General features: G+C 41.1%; 1 protein-coding gene across 3 annotated transcripts in view; it reads right to left on the reverse strand.

Annotated features, from left to right (window-relative positions):
* Positions 1–13,689, reverse strand: part of PTPN13 (protein tyrosine phosphatase non-receptor type 13) — a 111,398-nt gene extending 97,709 nt beyond the window's left edge. Inside the window, exon 1 of one of the 3 annotated variants that reach the window (XM_048940954.1) lies at positions 8,725–13,689. The gene's annotated coding sequence lies outside the window, so the exon portion shown is untranslated. Of the gene's footprint in view, positions 1–8,511; positions 8,657–8,724 lie in introns of those variants that run through there. The other 2 variants (XM_048940953.1, XM_048940952.1) reach the window with 2 other exon arrangements.
* Between the last annotated feature and the right edge of the window lie 14,155 nt (positions 13,690–27,844).

The following is a 27,844-nucleotide window of genomic DNA, read 5'->3' on the forward strand; positions in this document are numbered from 1 at the left end:
GAGATTCAGAACTTCATGATTCCTCACATTGCTCTGAGAGGTAGACTACACATGGTGTCCATCAGAAAACCTACTTTAGATCTTAGCCATCCATGCCTGCAAGACATTCATCTTCACTGAAGCCTCTTCCCAGCATTCTAGCTGCTCTTACTGACATCCTGTCTGTTTCTCATTACCTCCTCTCTGCACTGAGCAAAGATTCAGGTACCCAAAAACACTCTCCTCATCATGGCAATCAAGAGAACTGCTTCTGGTCTTAAAACCTTACCACTGCTATTACATGTTTTGACCTTACACTACTTTTTATTCTTTAGAAGTTATTTTTCTCATGACAGTCTAATTCTTTTCAAAAACCCAACTCTGTTACATTAAATTGAGTACACCTTCATTGTTTGCTATTAGGAATACATTGTTTAAAAGCCCACCCAAGATTTTATTTTTCCAGATCATGATTGTTACATTACCTTAAGCTGGTAGAAAGGAACCCAGCAATCTGCATTTTCTAACTCAAACTAGAACTCAGTTAAGATATAAAAATAACCTCTTACATCTTTATTACATAAATGATATAAACCATATATTCCCCTGCAAAATAAACCATCTTAAAAGTTTCAGGTCCACAGCAATTGTATGCATTACCCACCAACACACATCAGTACTGAGGTTATTAACATATAATGCTGACCAACCAATTAATATTCGAATAGATTCATCTAAACTATTTTATTATTTAATCAAATAGAATATTCTCACCTTCATCTTTAATACCAATCAAAAAAAATGCAATAGAAACTTAGAGACAGAAGCACTCCAGTGCTAAAACTTGCTCCTCTCTTCCCAACCAATTAATTTGACTCTACAGAACTGTATGACATTCAGCTCCCTTGGTTACATGACTGCCTGTCACTGCATCCCTTTCTAAGATGTCTGAAGGGATTGGGGACTCCTGGTTAGAAGTCAAAAGCAAGGGACTGCAGACTGAATCAGATAGCTCAACACCCTGTTTATATCTCTCCTGCTAGGTGGAAGTTTCTCTTTCAGGTACACAGAATCATAGAATCATTAAGGCTGAAAGAGTCCTCTAGGATTATCAACTCCAACTGCCAGCCCACCCCCACCCTGCTCACCAAATCACATCTCAGCATCGCATCTCCATGGCACAGCAGTTCCCAAGGCTTGGATTCTTTGGCTGCATTGAGTTCAACCCTGTGAACAGCAAAGAAGCCCATGCAGAGGTGCATGAGCTCCACGGGCAATAAGCAGGGGAAAAAATGTTAAAAATGCCAAGGTAAATCTTATTTGGAGGACCTTTCTATTGCATATGATATTTAGGAACCTAAGCAATGCACAATTTAAGAACTTCTTTTATACAGATGAGGTCACCCCACTCAGCAGCTGTCAGTTCATTGGGTTCCTGAGCAAAGGTGAGATCTGAGCAATCACATCTGTCAGTAATGCCCAGCATGCTGTCAGGATGTCTAATCTCTTTCTGAAAACACTATCAGTTCACATGACATTCCCTTCCAATTACACAGCTCTAATTCAGCACTTTGCAAAGAGTATTTTCTTTGCTGTGAAGAGACACCAATGAATTTTCTTCAATTTTGTTGGAGAGGAACAGGACAAGTGCCTTGAAGTATTTCTCATGGCCATCTTCTGAAGCCCACCTGGCTTTTTTTTTTTTTTTTTTTTTTTGTGTGTGTGTGTGTGTGTGTGTGTGCACTGCATGTAGCAATACACATTTTCAGCCACTGGACATAAGGAAATGCTTTCCCCGGCCTGCCTTTGTTGTGCGCACTACCACCACAAGTACCAACAAATCCAAACAACCTTCCACCACAGAAAATACAGTAAGCCTGTGTGCTTAAAGCTTCAGTGAATGGACTGCTCCTAAGTGATAACCCAACTGTGTGGCTACTCAATAACTGAGTCTATAGAGCTGATGGAAACAAACTTGTACCGCTGCCAGCGAGTACATCTTTGTAACCACACTAACGTCATTCAAGGGACTGCAATGACAGGGCACTCCGAAAAACAAGGCTGTTCAGAAGTTCTTGGGGATATGACTCTTTCCCTAAGCATGTTCATTTGCCAAGTATACAGCATCAGAAGAAACCTCTTTGAGGGAAAAAAAAAAAACAAAGTTCTGCTATTGCCTCCTAAAGTTACAGTGCTCCACTGCTTGCAGATCTTGCTCAGTGGGTCACCACAGCAGATTTCCCAGGCAACTGTCTCATTTTTTGGAGTCTGAACAACGTTTGGACTGGAAAAGGAGAAAAACCAACAGATCCCAGACAAAAAGTGGGAGATCCTGGAATGCTGCTCAGGTCAAAGATGTAAAATCTCATCCCAAACTTTATCAAGAAGAAAGTTACTTTTAAAGAGAAATATTGTAAAATTCTAAATTCTCACATAACATTTTTAATACATACACACACACATATACGTACATACATATATATTCCAGTGGCTATTCAACATGGGTTCCTTTGCTGCCTTGCCATCTACAGTTTTCTACCAATGTGCTGATTTTGTCTGAAGCTCCCCTTCAAAAGCTTAAGAAGAAACCTCCTCAGGCACAGGGCACTGGTGTACAAAGCAGAGAAAATATGGCTCAGGATATGCAGGAACTCAAAAGGAAGGCTGGACAGAACCTCCTCTGTAAAATCTGCAGTGATAAATCTACTATAAAGTGCTTCTTGACAAATGAAATCTGCAATAACACATGTGCAAATTGGCAGTACTCTCATTTTCTAGAAGCCAAATTAACGTAAGTAGGTCCAATTCTGATCCTTGCAGAAAATGAAAGGAAATTTATTTCAGAACAATAAACAAGAAAATGCATCTCAACCCTTTTAAGGTTGAGTAATTGAAATAGCCTAAGATGTTTGAAATATAGCTCTGAAGGAGAAAATGTGATTTATTACCTGGTGAAACACATATTTAAGGAAGTTACATATACTCTGTAATGAGGCTGGATGGATAACTCCCTACAGACCTAACCACACAGCTGTCCAGTCAGCAATGCATACTACAGAGACCATCTCCCAAAGCAACACATGCACTGTTACTCACTGACATTAACAAGTGAATAACAGAAGCAGAACGTGTACTACCCTATCAAACTATTTGCTTGCCTGGCAGGCAATTTCCCCGTTAATTTACTGGTAGCAAATACAGACCTATTATTTCACATACCATAATCCTAAGCAGCATGAAGGGATCTTCCACTCAGTGATTATATGGGAAAGATGATAAAAGATAAAAATACACATCCACTCTGCTTCCCTTCTGTAACTTTTTGTTGAAATGCTAAGTTTTGCAAATAAAAAGTGATCAGTAATAATAAATTCCTGTGTTCCATGAGCTGTGACAGAAAGGAACAAGAATAAGTAAGATTCCTTTCAGTATTTCTAGGAATAAAATTATTATATTTCTCAACTACCCACGTATGACACAGGAAAAAAAAAACACCAAAATATTCCATTTCTTATGCCTTCATAACTTCAGACAATCTGCAGATGCAAACCTTTCATCACTAAAACCAGGTTCTGCTTCTGCTAATACAGATATTTGTAACAGTTTAAGTAAACTTCAAACTCCAATTTAGTCCCCTCTAATCCATTTAATCTTTCAAAATGAGACAATATAGTGGTTAGTAGATCTCAAAAGCCCTACCATAAAGCTTTGACATGCAACCCCAAACATAACTGATGTAAGTCTGAAATGTTAAGATTTCCCCAGATGCATCCTCCAGGTCTCAGAGCACCTGCCATGTTCCAAATGGGGCTTGAAGAGTCACATCCCAACACCTTTCTTTGGTTACCCCACTAGAGTCCTGGGGCCACCCACATCACAGGTTCATTGGTTTCTGTGCCCTCTGCATAGCTACTCACATCTATGTGAAAAATGGAAGACACAGCAACCAATCTACACACATCATTGAGATGCTGAAGAAAATAATATTAAAAAGGGAAAAATCCTCATCTGAAACAGAAAATGAGTCACTGGGAACCAATTCCTTGTACAAACAAGGAGCTGCAAATGAGTGTCTATAACCCCTGTGATAACAAGATAAGTCATGTTCTGTCTGCTTTCAGTAATGAGCTACAAAGCCTCCACATTTAGTTCCTTGTTTTTTCCCCTTGAGAGGCCTTGAGGGTCTGCCCACTACCTGATCCCAACAACGGCTATTACACGAAGAAAAAAATCAAGAAGGACTACAGAACAGACATGAACTCACAAATGCTTACATCTTCAAGCATGCCATTTGGCTGTGAATATTATTTACATTCACGACTTTTTATGCCTTTCAGTGTTGATTCCAAAACAGAAAGGAAGTCAACAGTGAATGAAATAGTTTCTACAGCAACTTGGCATAACTGTGATAGTACAGAGAAGTCGTACCTTCAGTTTCATAAAGCAAACAGCCATGGCATTAAGATTCCAACATATGAGGGCATGCTGGAATCCAATGGGAAGATTCCAGGCACCTGGCTTCTATGGAGTATCAGCTGTAGCTACTTACGACTACGTACTCAACCTTCAAAACATCAGAAATTTGTGTACTGCAACAGTTTCCCCCCTACACTCCAAATTCAAGACAAAAAAAATAAATAAATAAATTGGATTTCATGGAAAGGTGATAGAGAACTTGTGTTTAAGTTCTGTCACTTGGAAAAAAGTTGAATAGGATCGGAATGTTTCCTTTAAACTCAACATCAGCTTCAAGCCTACAGCACAGCTATAAATCATCTGCAATAACACCATCAAGAAAAATCACCCAGATAATCTTTCAGTTCAATATATACTTTTTTTTAATTTATTTTTTTTTAATAAAGCAGATTTCGGTGCTTCTCTGCACATATGCCTGAAATGAAGCACCTATGCTACATGCAGGCACTTAGCGAAGAGGTCAATACAACACAAAGACCATTCTCAGATTCATTTTCAAGAAATTCAGCAAACTCTACAGGAATTTCCCTCCAATACCTCTCCCCCAGACACAGAGAAACGTTCCTAAGACAATTTCACAAGAAACAAAAAGGCTGGCAGAATACCATGACCCCAAATACACCCCTCCTCTAACAAAGTACAGGCACAAAGAGGTTGAAAGTCTTGCCACCCGAATGTCTGCAGAAGTGATGTTTTCTGACAGGGTGGCTCAAGCACTTGACAAGAAGCCAGTATTCAAATCCAAGTTTCAGCACCTACCTTTTTACTATTTCCACATTTCTCCCTCTGCGCTTCACTTCTAGCTTGGAAGTGGGGCACTTGGAAAGGGGAGGGCAACTTTACCTCCTTTCTCACTCATCTGACTATAAACTGGTTCCAACAGGAACAGTGTGCTGACACGACATCCACTATTAAATCTGACATTACAGTATCATCTACAAACCCTTAATGACACTGAATGACCTGAAAAAGTACAGCCTTCAGATATCAGCAGCCAAACATCGGCAAGTTTAACACTATGTCTCCTGTAGTTCTCCAATTATTTCTCACTGAATTCCTGTGGCATGCTGGCATGACGTTGTAAATTTACACATAAAAGATGGAGAAAACAGATGGAGCCCTGAGAACAAAGTTTTCTCACCTGTTATTCTTCCTAAGAAGTTTCTTAAGCTAAGCATAGCAGATCCCTATCCTGGCAATTGGATTCAAATTCAAAGGACATATCATTGTCCCAAGGCAGGCACTCAACTGCCTTTTATGAAGGCATTTTAATAGATAATGATGCACAAGAAATATGTCTAGCTGCTTACCAGCTATTTAAGTGGCATAGGAGAAAGAGAAGCCTGGACAAAACAAAAACAGCACCAAAGAGTCTTCTCCTGCCCTTCCCATCCATAAGCGTCAGCTTCCTCCTCTGCACCTGAGGAGGAGGTGGGGCTGGGAACCACTTCTTTCAGGAGTTCCACCCTACTTAACAGATGCACAGATTTCATTAACAACTAACTGGCGACATACAACATTAACTTATTCTGGTATTCATGGCTTTCCATCCACAATTGCTCCACGGAAAGTGACGGCTCAGGGCAATCACTTACAGATATTTCCTGCACCATTACACACTATCCTAGAACTCTGGTTCACTGACTGGTTCGTTTTAAAACTACAAAACTGTTAACCAACATTTCCTTTGCAATGTCTAAAATGTGGCAGGCAGACCCAACGCTTACAGATTCCCAGGCTTAACAGCGTGCTGGTGAAAGCACTTTCAGTTTTAGAGTATCATCAACAGCATGAAGTCCTAGGCTTGTTACATGAGTAAACTGGAAGGCTCTTCCAGTGAAAACCATTTCCTCTAAGGAGCTGATGTCACTCCTGCCCAAGTTCTGATAGGTGCTGTGAACAACCTCCAGAGACTCTCCAGACCAAGGTCTCCTGACTGTAGAGAGCTCCAACAAGGATGCCTGCAGTAGCCAGGCCCTCTGGGCCTTACTGGTCACTATTTCAACATACAAATATTTGAGGCAGTGTTTAATGTACAGCAGCTCTCAGAGGTTCAGTGATAATGCAGAGCTTTGTTCCAGTGACTGCTACTTCAACAATAAGCTCCATTTCAGAGGCTGTCCAGTCTCATTTTATCTAATTACTCACCTCTCCTGCAGGAGCAGCGTGCAATTAGGGTTGGCTGATTACGATTTGAAGACACTTGGAAGATTTACTGTGCCACCCAACTGCTAATTATTATTGCTCAGACCCGCATTCATTTGAGAGGAAAATAGCTGCGTGCCAATTTATGTCAGAAACTGTCTCTTGTTCCACATGTGAACATTAATATCCTTGTTTGCTGAACTCCTTAGGAAGCAAACAGATAAAGGCTGTGCATCTCTATTTGCACTCCTTCAATGCTGTACTCAACCCATATTTACAGGAACCACATGGCTGACAAATCCCACTTTAAAGTGAAAACAGCAAAGCAACACGGTCAAACATAACACCTTCCTTCCCGCTGAACCAGCAAATGCAATACCTTTACCTAAAAAAACTGCAGCTCTTCCTAGAGAAGCTGAGACATGAATGCCAACTCTCCATTGCTTTGTATTGATGTTGGCTGGAACCGTCAAGCAAAGGCACATTACAAGAATCAGTTCGCAAAACTCAGAGGAGACCTTACTGCTCTCTACTACTCCCTGAAAGGAGGCTGTGGAGGGCTGGGTGTCAGACTCTTTTCCCTGGTAAGAGCAATAGGACGAGAGAGAACAGCCTTAAGTTGTGCCAGGGGAGGTTCAGGTTGGATATTAGGAAGAATTTCTTCTCAGAAAAAACATTAAGGTATTGGAAAGGTGGAAGGTGGTGGAGTCAACGTCCCTGGAAGCGTTCAAGAACTGTGTGGATGTAGCACTGAGGAACATGGTTAGTGGGCATGGTGGGGATGAGTTGATGGTTGGACTTCGTGGTCTTTTCCAATCTCAATGACTCTATGATTGTACTGCTTACATTTCAGGGCTGCTATGAATGGACATGCTTGTTGATGGAAGGAGAGGTTCTTCTGATGAAGCACAAACACCCAGCGTACAAGCTGCACAGACAGGTGTGTCTGATAGCATGAGGAGTGGTGCCAGAATCTGCTGTAACATACTGCCAAACAAAAGATCTAAGAGCAGATTGACTCTTTCCTCATCAGTATTTCTTGCACAAGAACCAACCCACTGTTGATGTTCTCCCAGCTGTGCTTTTGTCCCAGCCGATTCCAACTCTTGAGAGTGTAACTTCTCTGGAGATGTTCGAGACCCGCTTGGATGCCTACCTGTGCAACCTGCTGTAGGGAGCCTGCTTTGGCAGGGCGGTTAGAATCGATCTCTAGATGTCCCTTCCAACCCGCACAGTTCTGCGATTCTGTAACCGGGGTCACACTATGGCAGCCAGGCACAGGCAGGAGGGGCACAACCCGAACACGACAGCCTCAGTCCCCAGGAGCAGCCCGATCCTTGGACCTCGTCTCACCGAACACGTTCCATCCCGCCGGAGAGGCGGCAGGACCCCATCACGCTCCTTCGCAGCCCCACGCTCAGGCTCCCTCTTCCCACGCAGATCCATCCGCACGCCCAACCCCACAGATACCCGCACCCAACCCCGCAGTTTCACGTCTTACATCCACTTCGCATCGCGCCCACGGAACCAAACCGGTTCCAGCCGTTTCCCCACTACCCAGGAGGGGAACCGAGCAGCTCCCGGCGGCTCCTAAGAAGTCGCCGCCTTTGTTGCTCTCAACGTGCAACTTCGAGAGAATGACACAATCTCCGACAGGAGAGAAATCACCCCACGCTTTGCGGAGGTGTCGATTGCTGGAGATAAAAACCCGGCGAAACCCACGCTGGTTCTCATCACCGACCAGAAAGCGTTCAGAAAGTGTGAAAGCGTCACGCTGCGAGAAGCTGCGAGCCCTTCTCTCGGGCGGCCCCGGGCCCCCAGCTCCGCCCGCTCCGTACCGGCCCTGGGGAGATCCGGAGGCCCCCTCCATCCTCCACACCCCCGGCCCAGCCTTCCCCCCTCTCCGCGTACCGAAGCGCCGTGCCCGGCCCCGCTCACCGCCGCCTCAGGACCTCCGTGGCCGCCGCCTATGGAGGAGCGCGGGGCGGCCGTCAGCACGCAGCACCATCGCCGCCCGCCCCGACGCTCTCCTCTCCCGCACGGCGCTGATGGGCGGGCGCGGCCGCCTACTCTCCCCGCCCCGCCGCTCCCTGCTTCCCTCCCCCTGAGCCCTCAGGCACCCACCGCGGCCTTCCCGCTCCACTCCGCACCGCCGCCCGCCGAGGACCGCCAGAACGCGGGGAGGCGGCCGCGCAGCCGCCCTCCGCCCGCTCCCTCCCTCCCTCCGTCGCGCCCCCGCGGCGGCGGGACGCTGCCGGCACAGGCCCGGCCCTGCCCTCCCCCTCAGCGGGCGGCTCCGAACTCCTCTTTCCCATTCTTTCTTTCTCCAGGAATGATGTTAATTCTGGCGGTTCCTTGCCTTTGGTCCGACAGAAGGCAGTGCTGAGAGGCGGGCGAACCCAGAAGGGACCCCTCCATCACCACGCATCTCCTGAGCAGCCACGCCACAGCGAAATTATTCAAAAAACAACAGCAACAAAAAGAGACAAAGCCCACAACGAAACCAGTCCATGGACCAGCTCTCAAACAAGGCCGATCCTTTTTAGGCGTCGGTGAGGCTGAGTTGGTTCTGTTTCCACTCCGGATTGAGGCTCCTTGTGCCCAGCCCTCCTCTGCTGCTGCCCCAGGAACCCCATAGGAGTTTCTCTATCCTCTGGGAGGCGGATGGGGGTGGGAGATATGAAAAATCTTCCAGCTGCAATGAATTGCAAACTTGCTTTCTCGAAAATGAACTTTTCTAGAATGAGAGTGGAGAAGAACCATTTCTAGTTTATTTCTGAAGCTTTTTTTTTTTTTTTTTTTTTTTTTTTTGTGGAAGGAATTGCTGGAGTACAAATAAAAATGTTTTACTGTGACTCTTTCATCGTTTCATACACATTCCTTTGCAACAACTGCAGAATGAAAGGCTCAGCATGAGTCTGTCACAAGCAATAGTGTCACTGACTCTGTGCAGGTCTTCATAAATTTAAGGACGAATGGAAGGACTAATTAACATTTTTAAGAGACAGCAGCAATCAGAGTTGCTGTTAGTTTTGTAATTAAAATACTCTTTTCTCATAATACAAGTTCTTGAAGTTAACTCTGTCAGCAGCCCAGGGAGCTGGTGCAGTCACTGTCTCTGAGGGTGTTCAAGAACTGTGGAGATGTGGCACTGACAGACATGGTTAGTAGGGATGAATTGATGACTGGTTAATCTTAGAGGTCTTTCCAACCTTGATGGTTCTATGATTCAGTGATTCTATTTACACTTAAAGGTGAACTCAAAATATTGCTGCCCACCTTGTGAACCAGAAGAGAGCTCCTGTTGGTGTCCATACATGTACACATCTCCATGGCAGGGCCCACCTCCTACTCCTCCAAGTCAGCTTCTTAGAGAAAGAATTCCTTTACAGATATTGATGAACTTCAGTAGATTTTATCCCAAAATTCTGCTTGCATGCTTCAGATCAATGTATAGTTGAAAACAGCTGTTAATGTGTTATCTGCCTCTTTTGCTACATTTGAAAATAGGGCATGGAAAGGGTTCTATAGGGATGTAGAGTTGTTTGTTTGTTTTCAAAGATACATTATTACTTGAGGTAAATACAATGACTAAAACAGGACTTATTTTCTACAGATGTGCTAAAGTTCAGCCCATGTAGCAAGGCAGCATTGCCTTCTTGAGCTGGGTGTCTCTGGATAAAGCAGTCTCCTCCCCAGAATGTCACCTCTCTTAAAAGACTGCAAATTTGATTGCAATTTACTTTCCTCTAAACGAGATTTAGTTCCTTGTTCTTCATCCTGCTAATGGGCATCTGCTTGGGACTCTGTTTTCCTCTGCCTTGTAAATCTATGTGAATATCTTCACAATTATCTCATTAGACTACTTAATTTTATTTCTTTTTAATTAAATACCTTCAACAAGGAAACTTGGGGCTTAGGATCAATGAAAAGCATAATTTCCATCCTCACCTACCGTGCATTTTACAGGAATGCAAATACATGAAAAGCATTGCCATCACTTCAGAGATTCCTTGCACCACTAAAATAAAGACATCACATACTGTACACAGACTGACGCCTTGGACTGTCTCCACTGCTGAAAAATGGAATGCCTTTTGTCAGTATGGTAATACTGCCACTTTCTGTGAGTGCTGTGTATGTTTACTGACACACCAGCACTTAACTTCACATATTTCTGAGTGTGACATTTTCTTCCGATGCTCATGGTAAGTTTCCATGTTAGCCACACCTACAGAACTTAAACTTTTCTTTTGCATAGAGTGTCTGGCAAATAAATATACTCCAATTATTCCACCTCAAACTATTGCATCATTTACTCAAAGCTTTTCCTTAGGGAAAAAAGAATAAATCATGTTATTTGCTCTTCTTGTTGAAGCCTCTTTAATAAACAGGTATGCCTTCATGTGTGTCTAAATGGGAGATTCAGGAGCACCTCTGTGTTCCTGTATTGGGATACATGCCTGGTCACACCTTGGCTGTATATGAGGAGATAATCTGCACATAAATCAGCACACTCCCTTAATCTTGTGCTTGTGGGTAACTGAGAAGTCAAAAATGGTGTGGCACACTCCTGTGCTCTTTTGGAGATGGATTGGAGGAAGACTTGGTCTAACCATTCACACTTCATGAGGAAGGAAAACCATTTTAAATAAAAAAGGAAATTCAACTCAGCTGCATCTTAGGGCAATTCACACACAAGGCACGAAAAGCACCTTCCTTTTGGTTTAGATTCTATTAGGTGTTGTCCTAGTATTATCTGAAAGATCCTAAAGAACTGAAATCAGTCACTCTGAAAGAAGAAGCAAGGAGAAATACATACCAGAAAAATTAAATCTCTCAGAAAGATGAAAATCCAACTGCAGCAACTGTCTGGGGTTTTCAAAAGTGACAATTTATCCTGGGCACCTCCTAATTTTGGTGGGATGTATTTTCCAAAAGCAGATGAGAATGCTGCCTGAAGTTTGGCAGCTTGATGCACAAATCCCCTTCCAAATGTTAACCATGTTTGTATTCCATGGCTAAGTGACAATGAAGGGACATTGCTACAAACACATGATGAGGGTGAATGCCAGTAAAGAAGGAAAACTCCAACCTGTAAGAAAATCCTTCTGGTAGGAAAGCAACTGTGAGATTTCAGGTGTGCTCACAAGCTATGTGTCAGTACAACCACAGAAAAAAGACTCAAAACACATCTGGAGTTGTAATTATTTACACATCAGCCGAGAAAGGAGAAAAAAAAAAGAGAGATTTCACTAGAAAGATCCATCCTACAGTAAGACTTCTGGCTCTCAAGGGTAATCTGCAAGAAAATCTAATTTACAGAAGCTAATTAGCTTTAGATACTTAAAAGCAGACTGGTTGAAGCAGTAGTAAATACACAGTATAGAATAATCTTGCCCAGACAGAAACTGCTTGTTCCAACAGGTCTTTTCTGTATTCAGCTTTGGAGTCAATCTTAATGAAGGTTTTGTTTGGGAGTATTACAGTCAAGAGTTAAAACAGAGGAGCGGAAGAGAGACATTAAAATGTATAAGGAGAGTTGGAGAAAAGGGGTTGTTTTTATTTCAGATTTGAAATTAGACGAAGGGTCACCAAGGCTGGGAAATACACAAAGGCTGTCCCAGGATCCAGCCTCTTCAGAAAAAAAGGGCTCTCACACCAACAGTAGATAGATTGTGTGGAAGGACAGAGCAAAGTCTAGACAAATGAGTGGTGTGGGGAGAAAAGAGACCTTTTTTCCAAAATGTCCACATTTCTATAATTCCATAATTGATGTCTTTCAGCTGGCCAATTTTTAAAGGCCAGACAGACAATTTGGAAGTTGAATATTCTTTTGCTGCAGCTGTCTGAAATCTGAAAGTACTGCATTTATCTTTAATGAATTCATTGCTCTACTGCTGCGTCTCAACTTAGCATCATCCTATGTTCAAGGGATGGATTGTGCAACTCTTGTGGAACATGTTAAGAGTTTCCTACTATCTTAAACTGAGAATGACTTGGCTTGTGCCAATGGCAGCTTCATATTTGCAGCACTCCCATGCTATCAAGAAAGCCACTTACCTGTTGGCAATTCCTATAACTTGGTGGCCATCCTTACTTCTGTTTTTGATGTCATGCAATAGAAGTTGCACAGTGATAGTTTCAGTAAGTTGCTGTCTGCAGGCAAACAAACTGATGCTGCTGAATCCAATCTACAATCTTGATTTTCTAAGCTCCTAAAAAAATGATTATAAACCAAATTTCTTACACTGTTCCTTAGGGATCACCCATTTTTGCTATTTTTACATGTGCATGTCGTATGCCTGATCTTACATCCAATTGTCAGAGGTGGCAATTGAATATATTTTCACGAAAAATTAGCAAAAACAGTAAAAAGAAACAACAGCAAATGAAGTAAATACAACTCAAAGGTTTTTTTTTCAGAGCTTTTTTTTTTCTTTTTTTTTAACCATGGATTCTCTTCACTGTTATCTAAGATTGTTTTTGCAGATCCTGTCTATTCTGTATGCTTTTTATATTCTCAGTGCCATCTTTTCATGGGCAAAACTGGATCACATCAGTTTTTGGTAGCAGCAGGGCGCACACAAACAGCTGAGATTTCAGGTGGTAAAAGGATAAATTGGTAAACATGAAGAAGTCCGTGGATGAAGAGAGCACGATAGGAGACACAGACACGCCTGTTGGATCACTAAATGCTTAAAAACATCCAGCAACAAAAGGCTGAATATCGATTGCAAGGAAACACAGTGAGAGAATTCAGAGAGTGAAAGAAGTGGACTGTCTGTAAAAACTGCTGAAAGAGCTACTGCAAATTCGAAAGAAAAAAAATTAAGAAAATACATCTAATACTGTACTATCCTTAATGTTGCCAGAATGCACTTCCATACTAAGAAAAATCCCTTCTGTTTATCTGTAAAAATCCAAAGGTTATAATTCTCATCACATATGCTGCTATTCAGAGTTCCACCAGAGTATTCATATAGAAATCAGAGGGATTACTCCAGATTTACACTGGTGTTACAATGACCATAATCTGACTCTAGAAGGGACAATTCTTGTTAACTCTGCTCAGGCTACAAACTACTGCCATTTGCATTTCTACTGCCATTTGCCATAACTAGCTGGGAATTTGTTTCACCAAAAAGCTTCTGTTCCTAAGAAATGCCTCTATGTTCCTGTATAGCAATAAGGCCATTTTAGTGTGTTTTTTTTTCACTTGTAATATAAACACGAGCTTTTAAAAAGTCCCTGACAGAATATCTGGTTATGTATTTTTTTACCTAATCAAGCAAAACTCATATTGTTAAACTAAAAGGACTGAGTTCAACCCCAGGGGCAACAGCTTTTCCACAGTTATGCCCGTTGAATTGGATTGCTTTAATTTTACTGCAACAATCATACATGCCTGCACATTGGTTCAGGCATTTTCTCAGGACTTCACATTTGTTTCTTGTTTACCATCACCAAGCTTTCCTGGCAGTACTACTTTTCTTGCAGACCATTACCAATTAGTTTTGGTCTCATGATTTTTAAATCAAGGATCCTTTTAAAGAAGCCAGCTCTGCACACTGAGTAAGAGGCACCCCTCTTGTCTTGTGAATGTTATCTTTGGTTATACACATGCCAACCACTCTATCTGACTTTGGTGTGAACTGTATGTGAGCATCCATAGAAGTGATTAAACTAATTTTTGGAAACTCCTTTCCTGATTTTATTTAGCTTTATCACACTGCTTCTCCTAATAATGTTTTGCTGCTTAAAGCGGGAATTGGTTCTGTAGTATGAAGCAGTAGGTAAGACAGTTTGTGCTTTTTATGCTACTGTCATACTGTGTTTGTACAACTGGAAATCTTAGCAGAATATGTAATAATCAAGGTAATAATCAAACCTTACGGAGAAATTTCTTCAGTATTGTAAATGGTGATAAATGACTTTTAGAACAAGCAGAGTCGGAAAACAGCTTGCAATAGAAGAACAGCCTTGGAAGAGTTCCTAGCTTTTAGAAGCCAGGTTATTGTTAGTAATCTGTAAAGGGAACACTTGACAATGTGGGTCAAGTTTTAATGAAGTACTTCATATTCAATTCTGACTTTACAGTTCTGGTTATGTAATTTCATGTGTCACTGTGTGCCATTACTCTGCCAACTGTAGATTCTACCTCTTGCAACTTGCAAAGCGGTTACTGTACTAATAAGTTACGTCTCACAATGTACATGGTAAAGGAATATTATTCACGTTTCGAAGGAGAAAAACTGAGTCATGACCCAACATATTCAGGGTTACACAGGAAACTCAGTGCAAAGCACAGGCACTGAAGATGGTAATTTTTGACTTCCACTCACATGCTCTTTCTCCTGAAGACCTGCAGGTAGTTCAGAAGGAATCTGACTGTTGCTTCATCTCTGTATGTTTTCTTCTGGCTACACATAGCAAGAGTTATTCATCTGTTTTCACTTCCCTCCCTTTCATAATACGTCCTGTACTATTTTGAATATAAAACATATCCTTTTCTCCCTGCAACTGTGGAGATCATTAGGCAGAAAACTATCTGATTTAAATTTCAAAGGGCTTCTTTGTAAACTACTTCCTTATGGTGGAACCACGAGTTTATGCTTTTAAATGAAATCTTTACTAAGCACATTAAAAATTACAGGGCATTGCATGCAAGGAGCATTTCAGGCTATGTTTGCAATAGAATTTAGTCCATACAGGTAAAGTCAGTATGCCAAAACCTTCTGACTGTTTGAGCAACTACACATATTTTCATTTTCTGTCAGTACATGCAGTTTTCACTCCTTCACCTCATCCCCGCTCTAAACTTTGCATTTAAATGGACATGTATACATTTCTACATACCTTGAACTCTGTGAGGCTTCCCCATGAAACACCATTTGCCTGATGTTCTGGAGAATGCAAGTACCAAAGAGTTTGGAGTAAGGAGTTGTCATAATATAGCGACCCATGGAGATCCTTGACTTGGAAGCCACTGAGATGGCAGGCAGAAGCTGGCCAGCTTTTGTCCAACTATTAGAATGAAAAATGTGCTGGTTGTTTGAGCAACTTCTTTTGTTCTGACTCTGAAACTCTTTGGCTTGCTTCCACAGTCATTAATTTATCACAGATACCTAAAAGTCACAGAAACTGAATCTCAGTCTCTTTGTTTGTCAGCTTGTATGTAAACATATCTGAGCATAAAACATCCCATGTATACTTATCACATGGCTAATTACAATCCAACTACTTTGCATCCGTAGAATACATCATGTTATGTCAATTACAACCAGCCTTTGTTATTAACTGCACAGTGATGGCTGAATCCGTGAATACAAGAAATAGCAATACACAGTGCACCTATCTAACATCATATGGTGCTACCTTCTTTTTCACAGCATCATCAGTTCTCAAGCCCCTTACCCATTCTCTTTCCTCAGGCAGCGACAGCAGTCCATAGCACAGCATTGACAGTGAACAGAGACAGAGGCTGTGCACTGCCTGGGACAGAATGCAGACCCTACTGAGGTCAGACTGAAACCCTAGCTGTTCCTTCTGTCTGCTTTTCTCCCCGATAAAGACTGACGTGTGTTGGTGCAACAATCTGAGGAGCGTGCCATGACACTGCCAGGATTCCTCCTTTTGTAACGAGGTTCCAGGCAAATTGCTGGTCTGCCACTCTGGTTATGTTCCAGAGGCAGGCATGTACATGGCAGCTGTATAGCTGGGAATGAGTCTTCTAATCTAGATGTCTGCCATGAGCTTGAACAGCATCCTGTGTGCCATGGTATCTGAGGAATGAAATAACAGAGACACCAGTGAGACATTATCTGTCTTTTGTTACCACTCATTCTATTTATAATCTATATTTATAATATATAGTACCTATATTTATAATATATAGTACCTGTTTAAGCAGGGCACATTATTTTCTTCTGTTTCTTGTGCTAGGATTTGATACTGCTGTCTGCATCTCTGTGGAATTTATCACTATGCAGGGAGACAGCAAATAATTGAGCCTGAGGGAATACATACTTACCATGAATGCAAAGTATGTCAAAGGAGTATATTCAAATCATGGCATGCCATGACAATAAGTCACTGAACCACATTACCAGTCCAAGCTGGAGGAAGAATGTACAGAGTTTGTCACTAATGGAGTGCTCTCATTACTTTGACCACGTTATTGCAGGACTACAAATAACACTTAGTATCCTGTGATACATACCATAGTGGATCTACTTGAGACCAGTAAAGAGAAACTGACATTCCTCATGGAGAAAAATAGTGGCAAATATTTTCCCACAACATAATCTCTGATCCTTGTATACCAGAGCTTCTCTGCTAAGAAATACCTGGACAACTTCAAGAACATCGGACTGTTTTCAAGCTTAGAAACAGAGCAGTAGTACATTTTCAGGTTATTGCATTTTTCCATCCTGTTAAGGGAGGCTGACCACTCTCAACCTTTAGACTGGCATGGAGGCAGTTCATTTCTGTAGTGACCCATGTTTTCATCTTTTTATTTTCTTCCAGAACCTGCAGTCCTTATTTCTTCATCTCAATCCAACTCTGAGCTTTGCACTTAAGTGGACATCCTACATATATTTACACATACCTTTAGCTCTGTAAGGTTTCCCCATCAGACAGCAGTTGCCCAGGGTTCTGGAAAATGCAAGTAAGTAAAGAATTTGAGGGAGTTGTCGTAATGTAAAGACCTATGGAGATTCTTGACTTGGAATTATTATAGACAGGAGACAAAAGCAGGACAGCTTTCATCCAACCATTAGAATGAAAAAAGTAGGAACATTAAAAAAGTAGAAAAAAAAAAAAAACAATGTGAAAGAAATTGTCTAGCATCCTCTATTAATTTCCTCTTAAAAAAAAAAAAAAATTAAAGGGCATGCACCTAAAAGCACTGTGGCAAAGTCTGCTATTAACTTATCTAGTTTATATGACAGTTTAAAATGAAGCTTCAGATAAGGGGTCTGGCATGCATCACTGGCTCCAACTCTGGCCTCAGCCATTAGCTGGCTGCATCCGTGTAGAAGTATCTTTTCCATGACAGGAAACTATTTGGTGTCAATTATTTCCTTTACAACTTTCAAACAGAGGCACTGTCTCTGAGGCTTATCAGGCAGAGACTTAAACAAGCAAACTGAACCAAACGTTATGCAGATGCAGGCTACAGAACATGTAAGATGAAAATTTTTCATGTGAATGAACTTGTTAAACAGCAGTAGGGATTCACACTAGGGATAAAAAAAAAAACAAACAGAGAAAAGGAATCACTACTTATAGCCTGAATAAGAAAGGGAGTGAAAACATGAATTGTAGAAAACTAGATTTTTTTGAGCTAAATGGAAATGAGAAGAATTTATTTTTTCACACTTCCTGTGGAAATATATTAATATATTTTTAAATAATTTTTTTATCCCTGCTGCCAGCTGCTTTATATCAATATGAACAATGTGTTTCATATACGTAAGCCTGACAAATTCTTCCATGTAAGAGATATACTTTCTTCTTTTTTTTGATCCAGTGATGCTACTACCCATCATTTACAATTATTCTAGTACTTTATAATGACCATGGCATTACTTGATTTAATGTGAATTAAGTATCCTTTTTTGGAGGGTGGGCTACTTTCTGCTCAGGAAATTTACCTAGGGAGAGAAGAAGGCTGAGAAATGAAGCTACATAAGCTCAAAATGTGCCAAATATAGCTGAAGCAATCTGCCCTCTGATTTGTGACTTCACTGCAAGTTGTTAAGTTATTTTTTAAGTTGTCTGATCCATCGTGTGCGTAAATAAACATGAGCCTGAGAATGGGTTACATTTGTTCAGAACAAGTAGAGTTTGTTTATTCGTGCTTTGGAGTTATTCAAGTGACCTCACAGCTAAGTCAAATGCTCCTCCGTGAGCAGACAATCCAGATCTGGGGGCTAAAACCAGAGGTATCTTGCAGCTGATTATAAACAAGATACTTTTTCTTGTTGGGCCCTAAATCTGAGTTCCATGGGAATCACAGTGTGTAGAACAGTACTCACAAGAAAAATACTGATGAAGAAGAAACAAGGGAGGACAAAAGTCCTCTTCTTATGTCATTTGAAAAAGATGAACAAATTAATAGGCAGAAATAATACAGAAACGACCACCTAAAAAGAGCCTTTCATCATTTGGAAACAGAACTTATGGGAGAGACATCAACAAATCAACACCACTGAGGTTGTGTGCATTTACTTCCTCTCAACCTGCTACAATCTAGTTCCTGGTCAATACAGTAAAGCAAACCAACGGTGTGGCAGCCATGTTATTTTTTACCTGGAAAATCTAATTCCAAAACAGTTTTTCTTGATGAAGCGCATTAGTCGATGCCACTGCAAGTGTCATTATTCCATATGCCTAAACAGTACTTCCAGGGTTCATGTATGGTATGAAACATAAGGAATGTAGCAAGAATCATTCTACTTTAGAAACCTGAGTGCAATGAAGGGAGAGATGTTGCAAGTGAGATCAGTTACTGATACTGCCATACACACTCCGAAGTCAATGGAGCTGCACGGATTAATTGTGCTTGCTGGAGTTCAAAGCAAAGTCCTTTAGACCATTGGTTGTGTAATTATTACCCAAGAGGGGATCCTGAGGACACTTTTTACTGCTCTGCTGGAGTGTTTTCTATTACAGCAGCAATCCCACAACAGCTATCTCAGTTGCCCACTTAGAACTGACTGAACACTCTCGATAATCTGTATCCCAGGTGCATGTTTTTTGCAAAACTACTCTGTTCCAAAGGCAATTTAAGTCAAGTGGCTGAAATGCTCAAGAAAACAAATCCAAAACTCAGCTGAACTTTTTGGCATTGTCTTGACTGTGTGCAGAACCCAGATGCATTCCTTACATGTGAGACTGAGGCCTGATGCCCATCTGTTCCTCTCTGGCAAAATTAGAGCAGCTCCCTTCTCATCCTGAACAATTTTTCTTGAACTTTTTAAACAAATAATGAACAAAATCAGGCATTCTAAGAAACACACATAAAGCCAGCATGCTTCTGAATCTTTAGGTTTGTTTTGCCACATTTATACCTGGGCACTGGACTGCTTTATATTTCATATAATATACTCTGAATATTTGCAGTGGAACAAAACCTTCTTGGCAGAGCTGTCATACCATTAGCACACACACAAGGTGACAAAACCTTCCGGTTCCTTCAAACCATCAGGAAAAACAACTTTCGGGAGTACAGTTCATCTCACCAAAATCAGGGTTCCATCGTGCTATTTAGCTGAATAGGTGAGCATGGCTGAAGAGCTGGGATTTGCCACCTGGCGGAAAGACTTGTAGAGTAAAGCACTGATTAACAACCTGACATGCACAGTGTTTGCATCATAGAACCATAGGATTGCCAGAGATGGAAAAGACCTACAAGATCATCCAGTCCAACCATCTACCAACCACCAATAGTTCTCAGCAAAACCTTCAGCAGACACCTCATTTTTGGAAGCCTCCTCTTCTGTTTGTGCCCCGTGGAATTATGTGTTTGGAGTAAAACATAGGAGAGCCTACATCACTGCAAAATAATTTGACACTATCTTCTTTGTATCATCTTTGACCTTCTTTTGTAATTAGATTTGCCTTCAGTCTCTTTATATCTTCTACGCACCTCAGCATTCATAGTTGAGTTAAATACTAACAACTTTCTATATACTCCATTCTGGAGGAATATAGGATCTCTTTTTATACTTAATAAAATTTTTAATTCACACTGGGTGCAGAACAAAAAAAAAAAAAAAATCATGGCTATAACAGAAATTCCTTAGCAGACGTTTTACTGTCATTGTTTGCAATATTTTTTACATTCTCTTATTCTTTCTAAAAACAAGTGGGGAAGAGGAAATGCTTGTTTTTCTGCACATGATGTTGAATGGAGGTATTGCCATCCAAGGAAGTTTAGCTCTGAGCACAGGGAACTGCATTTGCAGAGTGTTTAAGGTATGCTTACAGACAGCCAGTCCTGAGTTGTAGCACTTTGATGTGGGGAATCACAGGGCTCCACAGACAGGAAAAGAGCAGCAGCAACCTCTGTGCATAACACTACTCAGAAGACTTCTGTAGGGGAAACAGGAACACGCTGCAGATAACAAAATAGGCATCTCGACAGCATAAATATATATATAAATGAAATGTAAGGATTTACTTCATAAGAGTCTGGTTTTAGTATCCAGTTTCACATTTTGGACTTCATAATACATGATTTATTGTTATTGGTTGAAGGAACATCCTTCATTGGTGTTGCAACTTCAGGCACCACTGGAAATATTTCACTCCTATTTAGTATCCTAAACAAAACTGTGGAAGGACAAGTGGTCAGGTTACAGCACAAGAAGCACTTTTTGCTTTTTACCTGAATACCTTCCTATTTGCATTCTAATCTGATCTCTCAGAAAATAAAGGTTATATCTTTGTTTAAAGACTGTTTGTGAACGATGGCTAGAGAAAAAAAAACAAGGCTTTTCCTCAGGGCTGTGGTTGTAAATGGATTTGGGTTATTAGAGACACAGCCGTAATCTGAATGCTAAAGAATAACTAACATTTTCATGCCATTCTCAGATACCAAAGTATTAGAAAAAATATCAGCAGAATTAATCCTGGCAATAAATTGCATTCTAACCTGGTATGTAACTCAATCTTTAATTCTCTTGTGGAGGAAGTAGCTATAAACATTGTATCATGTCAAATGTTTACCACTACCACCACCACCCGGAGTACTTGCACAATACAGAAACTACATTACATCCAACATCTCGGATCTGCCAGGGAACTTTTTAAAAATTCTCTATGCTATTAACCTGTGGGCGATCCCTAGACATGACTGCACTGCATTTGATGATAATAATACTCTTGAAAAGGCAGCGTTCAGGAGGTGAAATTTTAGGATGCAGTCAACACCATGGTTCTAATTTCAAAGGCTTGCTTTGACTTTCAATAATATACATGGAGTATTTATTCAGAGAGGAGCTTCAAAGTCTACTCAGAGTCTTCTTGTTGGTTTTTTTTTTTTTCCCTTCTAAAAACGTAATTAGTTTAGGATAGGAGACAGAGATAAGTCATTTCCTGAAATGAATGCACTTTTAATAAAGGTCTGGTGGTGAATGAAATGGAAGGTCCAGGAGTGCAGAGCAGAGGACAGGGCTTTCACGTCCCTGTATCACATTAGCAATTACCTCTTTCTCTCTTCAGAACAGAATCAGGTACAGAACTAAAGAAGAATAGGCCAAAAATGATTCATTTGCTATTGAGTCAATGTGCAGGAAAAAAAATACATTTAGCCAGCTGAACTGTTTATTTCTCTGCCTCCACCTGTATGTGAAATTTGACCTTTGATTCTGAGCTTCTTGTTCTGCCAAATCTCCTCTGAGATAGTGAAGGAGGACGTTTATCCTGACTAAGGCTTTAACTTTAAAGGGTACTTTAAAAGGCACAAATACACACCTTGTACTTTTATCACCCTCATGCTAGTCCTTTTAATTGCTATTTTAAGTCCTGCTTAGTTGAAGAACAGTAATTTTCTTTCCCAGCCTCAGGAGCTGCCCGCCTCAGTCTTTTAAGTTGGAAACTCTCTGTATGGGTAGGTCAAAGCCACAGGAGTCTGATCGAGGTGGCGTCCTGCAGGCAAACCACAGACTGGTTCCCAGCCTGTGTGACAAAAAACATTCCAGTTCATATTACTGAACCTTAGGGAAAACAGAATGTGCCAACCGAAGCAAAACCTGCAAGTCAAATTATTTGACATCAAAAGCCATTACTCCCCAGACAGTAATCGCTCTCAGAGCACCACACAGAAATTGAGTTCTCCTCTCATGAAGAAAGCAAGCTACTCCTCTGCACTGCAGAACCACCATGCCTGTAATTCACACTGGGGACAAATGCGTGCTGTGCTGACCATCCCTAGCTGTACAGTTGCTGCTCCCTGATGAGCACATGTGTGTTCTAGGGGTAATCTTACACGAGATCACAGAAGGTTGACGCTGCAACAGCACACGCAATACAGGACCTTGCCTCTGATTTGATAGTATTTATCACCCTTTGCTACAGTAAGACTGTTGTTCCCAGTTAGCAGGTATTGCTTTGTTCCATGCTCTTATTCAGCTGTGGTATTACCTACAATGGTGATGGCTGCAGCCACATGGCTGTTGGGAATTCATTCGGCAGCTCAGAACACTGAACGCAGCACCAGAGCTGAGTTATGCAGTGTCAGAGCTGTTCCAGCCCACTGCTCAGCATCCAGTAGTGTATCAGTTCATTAGTCCCGATTAATTGCACAGCTTGGCTACAGCTATTGTCCTGCATTCCTTAACAACCTGCTTTGCTTTCTTTCAACATAAAAGCCCCAAAAGGAAAAAAAACAAACAAACAACAAACTACTGCACATAAAAACTCAAGTAATTGGAAAAAGTCACTACTGTTAGTTAGTTTATTAGTTCCAATGAGAAAATTGAGCTCCTCTGCAGCTAAAAGCATGAGAGGAAAAGAATGCAAAATATCCTCGGCAGCACAGTGACCCAGGGGCAACACTGAGGCCGTATTTCAGTGCTGTGTTGTGAAAAAAGGCCAGCCATCCTGCCAAAATGTTTCCAGGGATATTTCCCCAAAACACTGCACTCATTTAAAGCAACTACAGCATACATACCTTATCATTTCCTCTTTTACCCAGCCTTCGAACACACTTAGTGCTGCCATGTGAGCTTTTAAGTAACACACAGCAGTAACTCACACTTACAGAAACACCTGGTACAAATTCATGGCCCTGAAGTGGGAATTACTAGATTCTGCTTTATTAAAAAAAGAAAGAAAAAAAAAAATTGGTTAGGAAATCTATTTAACTTGATAAATGAATTGCAACTGCAAATTAATTGCAATTTTTTGCTTAGTTACACTGATACTCCTCTGACTGCTCTTCCACTTTATTTTATTTTGTGGGGGAAAAAAAAAACGCTCAGGTGCATTTACTGTGTTATGTAGCTGTTGTTTGCATATCAACACTATATCTTCTGCTCCATAAAATCAGTTAAAATACTCATTCCCACATGCCCTTCACCATGAATTATGAAGCCATTACCTCTTCGTAGTGAGTACACAATGCAAATGCGGTACCATTTTACTTCTTGACTTGTAATACACCACTCACAGGCAAAATAACTGGAATTGCGATGTAAACATAATTTTAAGCAGCTTCTCTGACATAGTGAAATGAGGGATGTGTTAATTGCTGAATGCCATTATCTGCAGGAGAGCTCATTTCCTGATCTGACAGAGTTAGTCCCCAATAAATAAATGCACTTAATCTTAAAACCAGATGATGCTAACTCTATCACTGGGCAAGATTGATGTTTTCTGGAATGTTAAGTTCGCTTTGTATGGGATCAAGATTCAACTATATAGATCTGAAGGAATCTTAGCTGAAATCAGCATTATTCATGGGAGACAAGTCTAAGTTCTTTGAATTTCAGTCAGCCACTGTGACTGTTTCCAGTACTAGAAGAAATTTTTACAGAGACAAGGAATGATGAACAGTATAATAGCAGTGACCTCTGTATACTTTGATGGCACTAGGAGCAGTCGGTACACGCTGCTCCTGAATAATGAGACAAATGTTACTGTATGACACATTGCGTTGGAACTAATACTAGTTGGTCTCCAAAGCCACTAACACAGGGAACGTGGACTCAAAGGCAGATTCCTCTACCATAGCATTTTATTATTATTATTATTTTTAATAAAAATCAAGCAATGATGCTATCTCTTAAGTACAGCTGGAACGGCTGGAGGTGGTCCATATGCCACCAGGGCAAAGCTCTCAAAGAAGACTCCTCGAATTCAGCAAACTGAATTTAGCAACATTTCCTGTTTGGGAATTGCACTATGCTAAACACAGTATAATTTATCCATAAAAGAAGGAATTGGAGGAAGGCGTATTTAAGGTAGCCTCAGAGAATCCCTTTCTGTTAAACTGGTTGGAAAAAGAAGAAAAAAAAAAAGCAAACAACAGCACTAAGCCAATAACCAACAAAAAAATGGAGCAGGAACTTGTGTTGGAAGTATCTTAACCCAAAACCATTCTCTGCATGATGGTGTTTGTCTGATAACTCTGCTGCCTGATGGCTGAGCTAACTGAAGGGAAGAGGCGCTTGCTTGCTTCGCACATCTATGGAGATGCATCTCTGTATGTTGTCCTGGAAGAAGTTTTCATCTCTAATCTCAGTCTGAAGAGAGAGCAGGGAGTTTAAAATGCGTAGAAAGTAATTTCCAATTTTTTCCTTCTTTCTTTCTTTCTTTTTTAATTATATATATATATATATTATAAATATATATATATTGTCCTTTCATTTGCAGGACTACCAATTGACCGATGATGGCAAAATCTGCACACACCCTCACTTGTCTCAGTGTTATAACCATTGGCCACTTGCCCATATGAGGACTTTGTTGTCATCTCCTGCACCATGGGGAAGGATATGAATGTATTCATACACAGATTTTACTGGAAAACAAAACAAGGTAATAAAAACTTACTGAAAATGTCGGATTGCCCAAGAACTCTTCCAGACCACCGAGAACACGATGAACTCCCCAGCGTCAGTCTGGCTGGAGAAGAACTGCAACAAGCAGGTGGCCGATGCTCTGAAGGGCTCTTTGATTTTGGCTCTCGGTGGAACCGTCAGCACATTTTTTGCCTTTAGGTGGCACTCTCTGCCCATATCAAGCATCTTCCTCCAGCAATGGAACAGCTGTGTCCATACAGCCCTGCAAATACCACATTCAGAGGAGTAAAATGAGTGCAGCATTAAGTTGATATAAAGGATCTCCTCCAATGATGCAGAAGGTGGAATAACTACGGTTGCCATCCTTTGTCAGCTTAGAAAAACCTGTTTGCACTGCACAAACACAAAATTTCTTTCTTTTTTTTTTCCCCCCAACTCTAGGATGTTCCAGTGAACTGATTGCAGCAGAGTGCAAATCTGAAGTGGAGTTACAGTCCCTCCCAATTCAGTGTTACACAATGATGACAGGGAATTTTTGCAGTAAACTGAGCACTTAAATTAATCCCTGCCCTAACTGCTCAAAAACCCAGTGCTAATATTGATGGACAAGCTATTCTATCATTCTGTTAATGCCAGTAATTATGTCCAGAAAGAGTGACTGAAACTTATTTTAGTATATATTTAGTGTATAAATACATATTTATGTATTTCAGAAATGGCCCACGACTGCTGACAAATGAACTATTTGACAATACATACTGTAATTTCTACTCTTTCCACTAATAGTGTCTTAATCTTGTGAGCAAAGGAGGTCAGAAAAATAAAATGAATGATTCCAACTCTGCTGAAGCCTGGCCAACATGTTCCCACTCGCCTACCCACAGCCAGCAGTGTGATGCTATGCTGCAAGGCTGTTTCAAAGATGTTGCTTGCCTCCTTTCTGGCAAAAAAAAAAAAAAAAAAAAAGCTGATGAGACAACTCACATTGCCAAAAATGAATGCTTTTTCTTTTTGTAGAGAACACAGTAATCCTTTAGCCACTATGTACTAACAATACAGAAATGCATACATTAAAAATCATAAAGGACTCACGCTCAGCAGGCATGGCTTTGTACCATACGTTTAATCTGACATGAGGTATTAGGCTTCTGAAAGAGAATTTGGACAGTGCTCTGCCTGCTTGAAACATGAACATTCAGTTAAATTCAGCCATGAAGTTTCCTTACTGGACTCTTTATCCTACTGGTCTGGTTACTTGCTGAGCCCTACAGCACTTCTAATTTTACTGATGAGAACTTCTGTGCATATGGTGAATTTTCTGTATTCAAACCCTGTTCTGGATTGAGGCTGACATTAAGCAATGCAGAATCTCCAGTTTATCTGGAACACCCATATCCCAAAATTTGCCTCTGAAAGGCAGGCCCCTTTCCGAATGCCAGGTGTGAGCCAGCATATTTAGCAGAACCCCGAAGGCAGGTACCACCACACCAGAACTTTTACTTTAGTTATGGAAATACTTAAGATAATTACCTCAAATATTAATAAATATTAAATGAGTTTGCAGGAATCAAAGAGAATTCCCCTTCTTCTCCAGTGTTAGATTGGAATTAGAGGCGTGAGGGATTTACACTTCAGATTTAGCCACCAGAAACATTAAAGGCCCAATCATCAGCTCTGAGCTAAAGATACTAGAAAGGCTAAAATCTACATTAAAAAGACCAAAATTACACTTCCTGTAATGAGCCTTTCTTAACAAAAGCCTCAGCCTGTCCATTAAGCAGATACATTAAGAAAGCCAGCTGTTTTCTGCTGCACCTAATTACTATTCCACGTAAGTGCTCCTGGAAGGTGGAAAGGACAACACAGAGAAGCATCAGGAGACAAACACTTCTTCCTACCCAGTAGTTCATTTTAAACTGAGATAGATACTTCCTTAAATCAGTATTAATTTAAACAGCTGTACTTCCTTGCCGTGTGATATGCATGGTGATGTTTTCTTGGAGGCACAGTGGATTGACAATTTAGGCTCCACACTGTGCAATGGTGGGCACTTGGGAGAGCATACTGGAAAGTGAGATAAGCTTGGGCTTCATTTGTATGTGCTCAGGGAGAGCCTCAGCCACAGGGCAGCAAGTGGAACCAGTGGTAATGCTACTTGCTAAACATTAGCACACAGATAGAAACAAAGTCAACACCAAGCTGCTCCCAGCAAAGGGTATCACAGGAGAAGTAAAACTCCAGCTCTACCACTGAATTAGAAAGCGACTCCAGTGCACAGCTCCCAACAGCCGTACTGTGAGGGGACTGAGAATAGCTCCATGTGTTTAAATGGACATCACAACACCGTAGTTAATATTCACCAGTTTAAGTGTAAAGTTTGTTCACTCACCTTCATCCCGTTCATCTGTCCCATGCAGAGGAAGTGGCAGGCTTGTAGAGATTGTCCCATCTCCATCCTTCAGCTCTGATTCATTGATCCCCTGCGGCTCACCGGCACATAACATACCCTAACCCTCACCAACCAGAGGGTGTTTGGGCCAGCACACCAGCTGATAAAAGTAGAACAATCCCAAAGCTGGTCTGCCTCTATAAAGGTACTGCTAAGTAATAGCAAGGAGTATTCTATCAGATTGTCGTATTCAAATACAACTTCAGATTTTGTAGAATTTTGGGCTCGGGATTTATTTGAAGAGAAATCACACTCACAG

This window comes from Lagopus muta, chromosome 4 (assembly GCF_023343835.1).
Source record: "Lagopus muta isolate bLagMut1 chromosome 4, bLagMut1 primary, whole genome shotgun sequence".
Classification (NCBI taxonomy): domain Eukaryota; kingdom Metazoa; phylum Chordata; class Aves; order Galliformes; family Phasianidae; genus Lagopus; species Lagopus muta.